Source organism: Lactuca virosa, chromosome 8 (assembly GCF_052849685.1).
Source record: "Lactuca virosa cultivar CGN04683 chromosome 8, Lactuca_virosa_CGN04683_v6, whole genome shotgun sequence".
Lineage (NCBI taxonomy): Eukaryota > Viridiplantae > Streptophyta > Magnoliopsida > Asterales > Asteraceae > Lactuca > Lactuca virosa.
Window position 1 is genome coordinate 240,722,460 of NC_136433.1, and position 12,984 is coordinate 240,735,443.

Below are 12,984 nucleotides of genomic sequence, written 5' to 3' on the forward strand. Positions count from 1 at the left end.
GGATTGTTGAGTTAAGACGTCCTAAGGACTTATCCTTTCAGACCTAGGTTTATCATGGGCTCCTTAAGCATAAAGGTGCCAACTTTATGGAGTATAGGGCCTCATGCATGCATTAAGTCCCTTATTAAGTCCTTGTTGAGCTTAAGAGCTTCATTTAGCCATACATGGACGTAAAGTTAGAAACTTTATGTGGTAATCCAGCTCAAGGAAGTCAGATTTACATTCTGGAGTGAAGTCTTAATGGGTTAACAACTGAAATTAGAAGGTGGCTAAACTGGAAGAGTATGCAAGCCTGTCCGCGCAACATACAAGCCCTTGAGTCAGTACGCTTAGCGTACAAGCTGAGTACGCCCCGCATACTCAGTCAGGTGGCTTTGCGATTTTTAGTCTTTGAGTATGGGCAATGTTTTGGGCTTAGAAGGTTGGGGTTTAGTTGGTCCATCTGAATTTGGGAGTTTTGGGCCAGGAACATTATTGGGCCTTGGGTTAAGGCCTATGATAAGGGATTGGGCCCAATTGGAAATTGGGCCTTGGTGGATTATTTGACTTTTGGGCCTTTTAGATTGTGAGATTGAGCCTTAGTCTTGGACCAATCTAGGTTAGGGAAAAATGGTCTTTTTACCACAAGTATGGATTTATGGTTATGATTGGAACCCAAATGTTAATAGGATTTTATTTGATATTGATAGCTTGGGGATTTGTCGGACCAGCAGCCAGGGATTATCCGTTTGATTTAGCAGTGCAAGGTGAGTTTCCTCACTGGGTTTAAATGCTCGAAGGCACCAATGTCGGCCCATGATTATGCTATGTTAGTATGCTAGCTGCCTGCATGACTCTTGCATGCATTATGTGCTTATATGCTTACTGGGCAGGGCCCGATGATCATTTTGTATGCTATGTATCCTTGTGATTATTGCATGAGTATGTGTTTACTTCATATATTATATATGTTATATGTATGCTGCGCGGGGCCCAATCTGTTTACCGAGCGGGGCCCGATGACGGGCGGGGCCCATTCTATGTTATTATGTATGGTATGTGGTATTTTGGGGAACTTCCTAAGCTTTGTCCTTACGGTTTTCGGTTTATGTTTCATGTACTTTTGTTTCCAAGGGGAAGAGCTCGGGTTGACTGCATCGCACACCACATGGATTCCACTTTCGAGATATCACTCTGATTGTTATGATGTTGAGATACTATTTTCATTTGAGTTGTATGGATAATGTTTTTGGAATACCGTTTTATTTAAATTAAAAATGAAATTTTTGGATCCTATTTTTGGGACGTTACAAGTTGGTATCAGAGCTTTGGTTTGAGGGATTCGGGCACACTCTTGGGTGTGTCCGAACTCAAACTGGAGATTTGGTAAATTTTTTCAAAAAGAAATATATTTTTAAGAAAAAGGTTTTTCTAAAATAAGACGGCGTGTGGTGCATGCAATCAACCGAGCTCAAGTAAGTTTTCCCAAAATACCCATACATGTTATCTATTATGCTTTGATCTGTAAATCTGTGAATCGCATGCTAGTTAGGGCTAAGGATATGCTCAGTTTTTGCATGATAGAATGCTAGGAGATATGCCTTTGTATGCCTATTGTATGAGCTTGTAGAATTGCATGCTAGTACTGATTAGTCAGTGATAGGGTGGCTTGATTAGGCAATGTTTGAACTTGTTTACTTGATGCCCGAATGCTGCTTGCTTTGTGCTTTATAGGAGCTCTAACTAGCTTTATCTAACTAGTAAGCATATATGCTAAGTTACATATTATGATAACTAAATAATTTGAGAAGGCTAGGTTTTAACTCTATTGTGCAGCTCTTGTCTGAGTCCAACCGTTGTAATGTGATACCTCTCATTCGAAGAATTATCTGGTTTTTATAATATGTAATTGTATTCGTGAGCTAGTTAGAGGAAGTTAGCAGGAGTTCCTTCTGCAGCTGATGGCGGAGAGTGGAGTGGAGTTTTCCCAAGGAAAACCTAGGACGAGATCTAATGTTGGGAGCCTTATCTGAGAGGGATAATTATATAGATACAAAGTGACTTGGTGGAGTCAAGGCAATCCTTGAGGAAAGTACGGATAGATGTGGAAGGTAGTATGGGCCTGTACTACTGAAAATAGAGGATCCGTACTCGATTCAAGGAGGGCTGCGATGAAACCAGGGAACTTGTGGAGTTTGTGATTCCCTTAATATATATATTTTGATGCGTATTATGAAGGTTTATGATATGTGTGAAATGTACTAGTTTTAATCCTAACTAACTTAAACAAAAACAAACACATTGTAGGCAGTATACCTATCGATTAGCACTTTAGTGAAGGTTAGTAGGGTATCGAACATAGGGAATGGTAAACAATTAAAATTACTATTAATATTATCTAACTTAAACAATGAATTAAAGAGGGGGGTTTCTTCTCTAGTTTTACGAGACTAGAAACTTAAGCAATTACTTAAACACTTAGAGAGAACAATTAACGACTAAAAAGAGGAACAAAAGACAACTAGATTCAATAATATTAAAGAGACTTCCGTTTAGATTCAATTCACTTATTCCTATGGTTGATTTTGTGGCAAGTGTAATGGATTAATATATCATCAATTACCGATTTCTAATGTGATTAGGTTCATGTTCACTATTATTAATCCTTTAGCAAACAAATCAATTCAAGCAGTGATCAAGTGATTAAACTAAAGAGTTTACTAGTGTTCAATTCGAATCAAGCAAGACTTGTAATAGTAGTTACTTAAATTGGTTGGTTCAATTAATTTATATATGGTTGGTCATCATCTATAACTCACACATTAACGTACTTATTTTCTAGTTAACCCTAGGTTATGTTCACAACACTAGGCTTATAATCTTGTTTTCACAAAATCATAAGAGGTTAGCAATCAAGAAAGATGTTCATGCAATCTCAATAACTCATTAATCAAAAGAAAATAATTGTCATTAACACATAAGGTTCTTTTAACAAGATTAACATGATAAATAATCAAATCAATATAATCCAAAGCCACTAAATTAAACCATAATCATAAGACCCTCTACTCTAAATGAAAGTAGAGTGTTCAGCCCATGTATTTATTAGAAGCAATCATAAAAACGAAATTCATCAATGGAAACTTAATGTAAACAAAGGAATTAAGTAATTTACTAATAATTTTTGCCTTAGATCTCTTCAACTCAAACCCTCTAGTCGAATTCTGAAATCCACAGCTCCTAGGGATGTCTCTGGCCTCCAAAAGTCGCTAAAAACTCCAAGCATTCGTTAGGGTTTTGAACAGAAATGATCCTTAAATAGATTCTGAAAATCGGTGCAACACATCGTGTTCATTGACTCAACACGTCGTGTTGATCATTAAAAACGTGTGTACGACAAGGCACTATTTTGTTGGGATTTTCCAAATAAACACGTCGTGTTGGTGAGGGTAACACGTCGTGTTCTTCTGCATTTTCGTCTTTTTTCTTCAAAATCCAAGATCCAAGCTCCCAATTGCCAATTCCGCTTCCTTTTCCTTCCGAGCATGTCTTTGTTGCTGAAAATGAAATTTTAAACTAATTAAGTATCTTTTGTTCAATATTTGAGACAAAAACAACATAAAGTATTAAGATAATTCATGAATTATATGACTAAATATGCCCATATCAAAATACCCCACACTTGACTTTTGCTTGCCCCCAAGCAAAACTGAATTTTAGCACACTAATACCATATAAGACAATCCCAATTGAACCCAACCATTATGCTAAGACCGCAACCCATGCATTTGTGTCTAATTTTTCCTAAGGACCCCCTAATCCTAAATACTCACAATCTTTATAAACACTCGCCCACTATTTCCGAACAACGCTCATTTTATGCATCCCTCCGAATCCATCCGTAGAAAATTTCTTAATCTCAAGGTATATTTGGTTAAACACCCGAGCATACATATGAAAAAATAACCTAGAAAAGAAAATTACAAATAAAATAAAATTAAAACTTTTTCTTTGATTCTTTTACACTTTGTAGCTCTTCTTCATGTCTTCATACTTGTAGATTCTTTCAAACATTTCAGCAATTTTTTTTTCAAAAGCACTTTTTTCACTCAAATCTAAAAAAAACCTAAAAAAACATATGCTTACGCAAGGGGTTTTAACTTCAACCTTTATTGATTAAAGGCATTAGTCTTAGTGTGCAATGACTACTTAAGCTTTCCTAGATACATTTCAAGTACACGATGCTAAACATGTTGTGTCCCTCAAACTAAGCAAGGTTATGTTTTTATTCCATGATTTCACTAGAATAAAGGAGGCCACAAATGCACTATAACATACATTGGCTCAAGTAAACATTTAGGTCCTCAAAGAATCATCAAACACAATACTAGCATGGAATCCTAATTGCTTTACCATAACTTTCTAAATTAACCTAGCAATTTTTTATGTTCAAAATTTTTTAAAATTATACCTAGGATTCTAATGTAACTAATGTAACCAACCCCTACCCCGCACTTATTTTATGCAATGTCCCCATTGCGTGCTATGCTTAAAAAAATAACAAGTAAAAAGGGAGAAAAAGAACGGACTCCCCTGGGATAGTAGTGGCGAGGTTGATAATTCTTCTTTTTAGCTCCTGCTTCAGCTGAATTTGGCATGGGAACAGCTCATCCATGCCTTGGGTGTCAAACGTCTCGTGTGGTTGACATCTCGTAATGTACTGGAAAAAGCTTCTTGGAACGCCTCGAAATGGACTTCATAAATGTGAATAATGCCCGCCTTGAATAGGATAAAGTCAATGACTCAAGAAAATTGACTAAACTAGTAACACGTCGAGTTTTAATGGGATACACGCCGTGTTGAATTTTTATTCAGACATAAATCACATTTTTCTTCTGGAACACGCCGTGTTGTTGTATGACCACGACTTGTTTAATGTTTAGAACATGAAATTTTTACTCCTTCTCTAACAACGATTCTTTGGTTCACAAAGCGTATTAATGCAATGCACCTTTTGTGTCTTCTGTAACGTGATCCATTTCTTACAATTATATTCACCGGACTCTCTCAAAATCTTCTAATCTCTCGTTAACGACTCGGCCCATCACTTGTTCCTCTCACGCTTTAAATACTCGTTCTATTCTCAACCTAACTTCTGCAAATATCGAAAAAAAACTACATAATAAAAGGAAAACAAACATTAAATTTAAATTCCTACATTACCCCCTAATTACTATAAGTTTCAAAACAACCAAACCAACCTACCAAACAAAATAAAACAAACAAAAAGAAAATTGTCTTAAACACTTCAAACACAAATAAAGAAAATGGATAATTAATCCTCGTCTTCTCCCCCGGCACCACTCTCGCCAGCTCCACCTTGCCTTTCCCGCCATAACTCTTCCCAACTCGGGTTGTACAGAAATGTTGGATGAGTATCGGGCCGCTGGATATTCATTTGGTGCATCATAAAGTCCAAAGTCATGTTTGGATGATTCACACCATGTGCCAAATTGTCTTGAAACTGAATCATAGCCAAATTGTAGGGGTCCATGGGCATTTCGTCCTCCACGGGAATAATCGGCGGCTCCTCACGAACTTCCGCAGGTCGTGGCCTAACTCTTCTCCCAGGTTGCTCCGGCACCACCATCTCATCATCATTGGGGATAGAAAAATTACCCCCTCCATTGTCCTCCACAATCCTTGCCCGTTTGTAGAGAAAATGACTAAAAGGACGTGTGTGCATCATAGTCAAAAAGCTTCCATCTCCTCTCTCAAATAATCCATACGACCTCGCTAATTTGGTTACCAACATACCACCGCAAATAGGTGACCCCTTTCTAAAAACTTTTCTAAACAATATGGTATGTTGCAAAATACTTTTTCATGTTGATTGTGCTTGCAATGAACTGGTGAATGAGTCGGTGGATTGGTGACCGGATGTCACCCTCTTGGGCCACCGAAGGTATATGCACTCCATTAGCAATTGTGGTCCACCAGTTTGTCCCATTAACACCCTCAGGGAACTCAGTGTGACAATGTTCCAAAAATGTACCAAATGCTTCAGTCATGGCTTCCGACCGGTTGTAGATATCCAACCTCCACGCCAACACAGCTACATTGCATTCCCTTCTTTCACCTCCCAAAAATAAAGTCAAGTTTTCTGGGTCAAACGCGTCATTTCCCCCTCTAAAGTGAACAGTAGCATAAAATTCCAAGCAAAATTCCTTCTAAATCGGTTCCTATAACTGAAATAGCCTCCTCCAACTGGTGCATGTTATCCTCACCCCATCATCCATAAAAATCTTGGTCATATATCGGTTCATAGCCTCAACCAATCCAACCTGCTCAATCCATACCGAGTTCACTTCATTGGCAAGGATAAAATTCTTTTTTCTTCAGCTTTTCCAACTTATTCTGCCATTCAGCAAGAACACTTTGAGAAACAACCTCCGGAAAGTTATACCAAGGAAATTCCCCTTGTTCTCTTGGAGCTTGTTGGCCTCTTTGTCCCCGCCTCTTCTTTCCTGCACAAACAAACAACACAAGAAACAACCAAATACCAAAAGACGTTAAAAATGTTTTTTTAGCAAATATGGGCTTTCTGAACATCAAACATGTCGTGTTGTATGAACAACACGCCATGTTCTATGAACACTTCGACTGTTAACCTCTGATTCGAACCCATATCAACCAAATTAACTTAAAACAACTTCAGGGGTTTTCTTAGAAGACTAAAATATGCATTTAGACACAACAAAACCCGGTTGAAACACCCTAATTAAAACAAAATTGGAACCCTAGAAATTTATGCAAAGTTCAAAAATCGGGCTTATCATCCAAATCAAATACAAAACACAGAAAAACGTTAACTTTAACAGATTAAGGGGTTAAAAATCTTACCTTTTTGTGTGGAAATCGAAATAGAATCGAAGGATTTGAAGATTGATGTTCTTGGAGCAAACTCGACATGTTCTTGGGGGTAGTGGGTGAAAAGTGAAATAATTTAGCCATTTAGGGTTAAAGAAACCCTTTCGACTGAGTTTAAAAATTATGTATTTTCGGTAACTGAAAAGGAAACACGTCGTGTTAGGGCACCCCAACACGTCGTGTTGAAACGGGTTTCTGAAAAAAAAATCGCGAAAATTTTCCCAAATACGGTGTGTGAACAGCTCATACACGCCGTGTTGAGTGTTCAGAACAAAAAAAAATTATGTTTTTCACAAAAAGGTTTTACCACACCCCACACTTAAGCCTTACTTGCCCTCAAGCAACATTTGAATTATTTGAAGACTAAGACTAAAAATCCTTAACAAAACACTATGAAATAAAGGGAATAAAAAACAAAAATGAAAAGAAAGGAAAAGGAAAAGGAAAAGGAAAGCAAACTCAAACGACGGGTTGCCTCCCGCAAGTGGTTCTTTTTGAGGAGTCTTAAGTGGACTCCTTCCTGCTCTACGTTGTAGCGGCTGGAAGCAGAACTTCCTTCTTCACTTTTTGTTCTTTCCATTTTCTTTTATAAGCTTGAACTTTTCTTTTGTATGCCTTTTTTGTGTCTTCTTTTTTATTTTTAGTGGCGTTTTCCTCATATTTTTGCTTCATTTCCTTACCTCTTCAAATAAGGTTTGTCTTTTCTTCTTCTTTTTGTTGTCTTTCCATTTCCACTTCCATCTTATCTATCTCGAACTCCTTTTTATTTACCCCTTCATCCTCACTTGCAATCAACGTTTCTTTCTCACTTTCTTTATATGCTTGAGAATCTGATGGTTCAAGGGTAAAAACTTCAAAAGTTGTGGAAACTAAGGCGCGAGGTTTGGTTCGCTTTACTTTCCTTTCTCGATGCTTCTCCCAAATTCTCCATTCTTCGTCCATATTTTGTAATTCATCGGTTGGCTGGAATACCTCCACTTTCTGGTCAATCATGTGCAAGCCAAAGGAAATATTAATGTCCTTATTGTCTATGTTTTTCCAGCCATGGTATTCTTTCATTTTTTTTAAACTCTCTGTCTGGTTTTGGACAGGATCAAGAGTAACTTTTACCAGGTTTTGCTTATTTTTATCTAAAACATCATGCTCCATTAAGGTTTTGAGATTTAACCCCGTTTGCTGATCATTTACCACTGCGTGTTCATTAAGAAAACATGTCGTGTTGTCTTCAGTTGTTTCATCATATCACGAATTTTGGCCTGAACACGCCGAGGTTGTATCCTCAACACGATGTGTCTCTTCTTCAGAGTCTCTTTTACATTCTTCACCTGTACATCCTTCAATTAATTTCTCCAGCTCTTGTAGGTCTTTTTGAGCATCAAAGTCCCCCTCTGAATAGAACGTAAATTCCCTTGATTTGTTTTCTTGCCAACTTGCTAGTTCCTTTTCTAACAATTCATCAACCATATCCACCGAGTAAATCACATCATCACTAGACCTTGAATGCTTCAATGTTCGATTAACTCCAAAGGCTACTGAATCATCTCCACCCAGAGAGTAAGTTTGGACTCTCGCACGTCTACTATAGCACAAGCGGTGCTTAGAAACAGTATTCCAAGGATGATCGGGACTTGATGATTTTCATCCATATCTAACACAATAAAATCTACTAGAAAGACGAATTTATCAACCTTCACCAATAGATCCTCACATATCCCTCTTGGGAATGCCACCTTCTTGTTGGCTAGATTAATCACCATTCGAATTGGTCTCGGCTCCGGTAGGTTCAATTTCTTGAAGAAGGAATAAGGTATAAGAGTCACACTAGCTCCCGAATCGGCCAATGCATAACTTGTAGCCAAATTCCCAAATTGACATGGAAAAATTAGACTTCCCGGATCCCCCATCTTATTTGGAAGTTTTTTTAACATAGCAGCTGAGCAATTTTCGTTCAGAATTACTTTCGATGCTTCCCCCATCTTCCTTCTATTTGTGAGGAGATCCTTTAGGAACCTTGCATACTTTGGCATTTGATTCATCGCCTCAATGAATGGAATGTTGATTTGGAGGGCCTTGATATGCTCCAAAAACTTTTTATACTCTTCATTTTATCTGTCTTATATAGCTCGGCCCGGGAATGGCAATGGAGGTTGATATGGCTTAATCGGAGGGCTTTTATGTTCTTCAAACAATAAACACAGCGTGTGTTTCTTCTCAGCACGCCGTTTTGGGGCTTCAGACTACGATTCTCGGTTCTCTTTTTCCACTTCCTGCGCACCCTTCGGATCTTCGCTCGATATAGGTGTTAAGGGAGTGAAAATTTTCCCACTCCTAGTTGTTACTACATTTATATTCGCGACTCTTGGGTTTTGCTCGGTGTTGCTTGGAAGTCCGCCCAGTGACCTTTCGTTGAATTGTTTTGCACGTTGCCCGAGTTGCTTTTCGATGTTGAGGATTAAAGCTTGCTGATTCCTTATAAGGGCTTGCTGATCTCTCATCATAGCTTGTTGGTCTTTTATTGCCGCATCCATTTCATTATGTATCTTCTTTAATGCGGATGCAAAACGAATGAACATGTCTTCAAGATCTGTCTTCTTTTCTTGTACCGACTCTTTTTTTTGATAAAACCCTCTCGTCTTTTGCTTGTATTTTTCCTCCTTCGCCTTCTTGTACTCGTCATAGGGTAGCCATTCCTTCTTAGGTTTTCTCCAATCTTCATCGTACCTATCCCCGCTTGAATAACACACTTGATCTTTTCCGTTTCCATTCTTGTCCATGTCATAATATTTGGTAAAGTGAGGCCCGTTACAGTTATCGCACTCCACACGGATGGCATGGATGGATTGGTCCATCTCTGTCATCCTATGATCCATGTTATCCAACTTAGCCATCATTGCCGCCATATCATCTGAAACTAAGTTCACCGTTCCTCCAGTTGAGTCGTTTCTTGGGTTATGATATTCTCTTGAGTGTTTAGAGAATTCTTCAATCAAACTTTTGATGACAGCTGGTGCTTTCTTCGTGAGTGGTCCTTCGGGGTCAAGGAGCTATCTGTTTGTAACATTCACTCCATCATAGAAGATGGAAACCTCTTGTTGCACATTCAGGTCATTTTGGGGACAGTTTCTCAGTAAACCTTTGTACCTCTCCCATGCTTCATAAAGTGACTCGCCTCCTTGCTGTTCGAAATTTGCGATTGCTTTCTTTAATTTTGAGACCTTCGAGGGAGGGCATAATTGCTCTATAAACTCTTCACGCAGCTTGGACCATGTTGTAATAGATCTTGGAGGTAGTGCCTTCAACCAATCATTCGCGTCTCACTTGAACGTAACCGGTAGCATTCTAAGTAATACAGTCTCGCGAGGCACATTCAGCAAGCTGAAGTAGTCGGCTATGTCGTTGACATCGTCAATGTGTTTATTGGCATCTTCGTGATACTTCCCGTAGAATGGGATTTCCTTCAGTTAAATGAGGATGTGACCCTTCAATTCAAAGTTTGCAGTCGCTGGAATGGCGGGTTGAACAATACCTGGTCCGGTATCCTCATGAATCTTCTTCTTGTACTCCTCCATGGTTATATCTGCAATATTCACCATCTCTTCTTCTGGTTTGGGTGACTTGGGTGTTCCGGGCTCGTGATCCGTTGTCTTTTCTTCTTGAGTTTTCTCGAAGCTTTCACAACTGCTTGATTCCCCAATTGCTTTGCCTTTCTTTTTGTGCAAGATGGATTCTGGATCTTCCAACGGTGGTACTACAGTAGAATTAGAGCTCTGGGCCATAAACTAACAGAAACCAAAGAAAAAGTTACGTTTAAAATAAAAAAAAACGATAAAAACAAAAACCAGAAATATGACAAACACGCCATGTTCAGGATTGACCACGACGTGTTCAATCGCCAAAACAAAAAAAAAACAGATACGAAAATCAGGACAGAAAAACTGTAACTTTATATGAGATAAATCTCACACAAAGGATCGATAACACTAGAAAATAAAATTTACTATTTAGAACCGTTCCCCGACAACCGCCCCGAAAACTTGATACATGTGAAATGTACTAGTTTTAATCCTAACTAACTTAAACAAAAACAAACACACAGTAGGCAGTGTACCTATCGATTAGCAGTTTAGTGAAGGTAACTAGGGTATCGAACACAAGGAACGGTAAACAATTAAAATTACTACTAATATTTTCTAATTTAAACAATGAATTAAAGAAGGGTTTTTTCTCTAGTTTTGCAAGACTAGAAACTTAAGCAATTACTTAAACACTTAGCAAGAACAATTAATGACTAAAAAGAGGAACAAAAGACAACTAGATTCAGTAATATTAAAGAGACTTCGGTTTAGATTCAATTCACTTATTCATATGGTTGATTTCGTGGAAAGTGTAATGGATTAATATATCATCAATTACCGATTTCTAATGTGATTAGGTTCATGTTCACTATTACTAATCCTTTAGCAAACAAATCAATTCAAGCAGTGATCAAGTGATTAAACTAAAAAGTTTACTAGTGATCAATTCGAATCAAGCAAGACTTGTAATAGTAGTTAATTAAATCGGTTGGTTAAATTAACTTATATATGGTTGGTCATCATATATAACTCACACATTAACATACTTATTTTCTAGTTAACCTTAGGTTATGTTCACAACACTAGGCTTATAATCTTCTTTTCACAAAATCATAAGAGGTTAGCAATCAAGAAAGATGTTCATGCAATCTCAATAACTCATCAATCAATAAAAAATAATTGTCATTAACACATAAGGTTCTTTTAACAACCTTAATATGATAAATAATCAAATCAATATAATCCAAAGCCACTAAAGCAAACCATAATCATAAGATCTTCTACTCTAAACGAAAGTAGGGTGTTTAGCCCATGACTTTTGCAGAAACACTCATAAAACGAAATTCATCAATGCAAACATAATGTAAACAAAGGAATTAAGTAAGTTACTAATAATTTTTGCCTTAGATCTGTTCAATTCAAACCCTCTAGGCGAATTCTGAAATCCACAACTCCTAGGGATGTCTTTGGCCTCCAAAAGTCGCTAAAACTCCAAACATTCGTTAGGTTTTTGAACAGAAACGATCCTTAAATGGATTCTAAAAATCGGTGCAACACGTCGTGTTCATGGACTTAACACGTCGTGTTGATCATTAAAAACGCGTGTACGACAAGGCATTATTTTGTCGGGATTTTCCAATAAACATGTTGTGTTGGTGAGGGTAACACGTCGTGTTCTTCTGCATTTTCATCTTCTTTCTTCGAAATCCAAGATCCAAGCTTCCAATTTCCAATTCCGCTTCCTTTTCCTTCTAAGCATATCTTTGTTGTTGAAAATGAAATTTTAAACTAATTAAGTATCTTTTGTTCAATATTTGAGACAAAACAACATACAATATTAAGATAATTCATGAATTATATGACTAAATATGCCCATATCAGTTTATATGGTCTTTTTTCAATATGGTGACAGTGAGAGGCAGACCTGTTGGCAGTTCTGGTGCTGGTGAGGGTTCGGGCTTAGGTTCTGGAGTCGAGTAGCTTGATGACCAGACGAGGGAGTTAAACATGTTCATACGAAGTTGGTATTACCATATATCGTGTTTAATCTGAATGGTCCATTAGTGTGAACTAATTCCAACAAATATTGACATCATCTAATGATGTTTATCTATCTTGATAAAAAAGATTTGAATTTATCATAAGACTCGTGATCAAATAATATCCAAAATCGAATCCAACTGGAAACTTGGTAATGATGGGTTTTATGTACTCTAACATTCCTATGGTGAACATACAACCCTAATGCTTTGGATCTAAGTTTTCTCTAATTATACATCCAAAATTGTTTTTCCAAAGCATAAAGCCTAAACTAGCATGCAAGGCAACATTTGAATCATAAAAAACAGTTAGAGGATTACCTTGTGTAGTAGCTTGCTTGTCTTTGACCTTTAGGAGGCTAGCACCTCAAGTGTGATGCCTTAAATGTCTTATAACAAACCAAGAACAAGAGAATAGACTTGAGAGACAAGCTTGGGAGCTCAAAATCGGCTAGCCACTA

General features: G+C 37.6%; 1 non-coding gene across 1 annotated transcript; it reads left to right on the forward strand.

Moving 5' to 3' along the window:
- Window positions 1-10,011: 10,011 nt before the first annotated feature.
- On the forward strand, window positions 10,012-10,118 carry LOC145134961 (small nucleolar RNA R71). Its single transcript, XR_013719443.1, has one exon. It is a non-coding gene; the product is annotated as a small nucleolar RNA R71 (small nucleolar RNA).
- The last annotated feature ends 2,866 nt before the right edge of the window (window positions 10,119-12,984 follow it).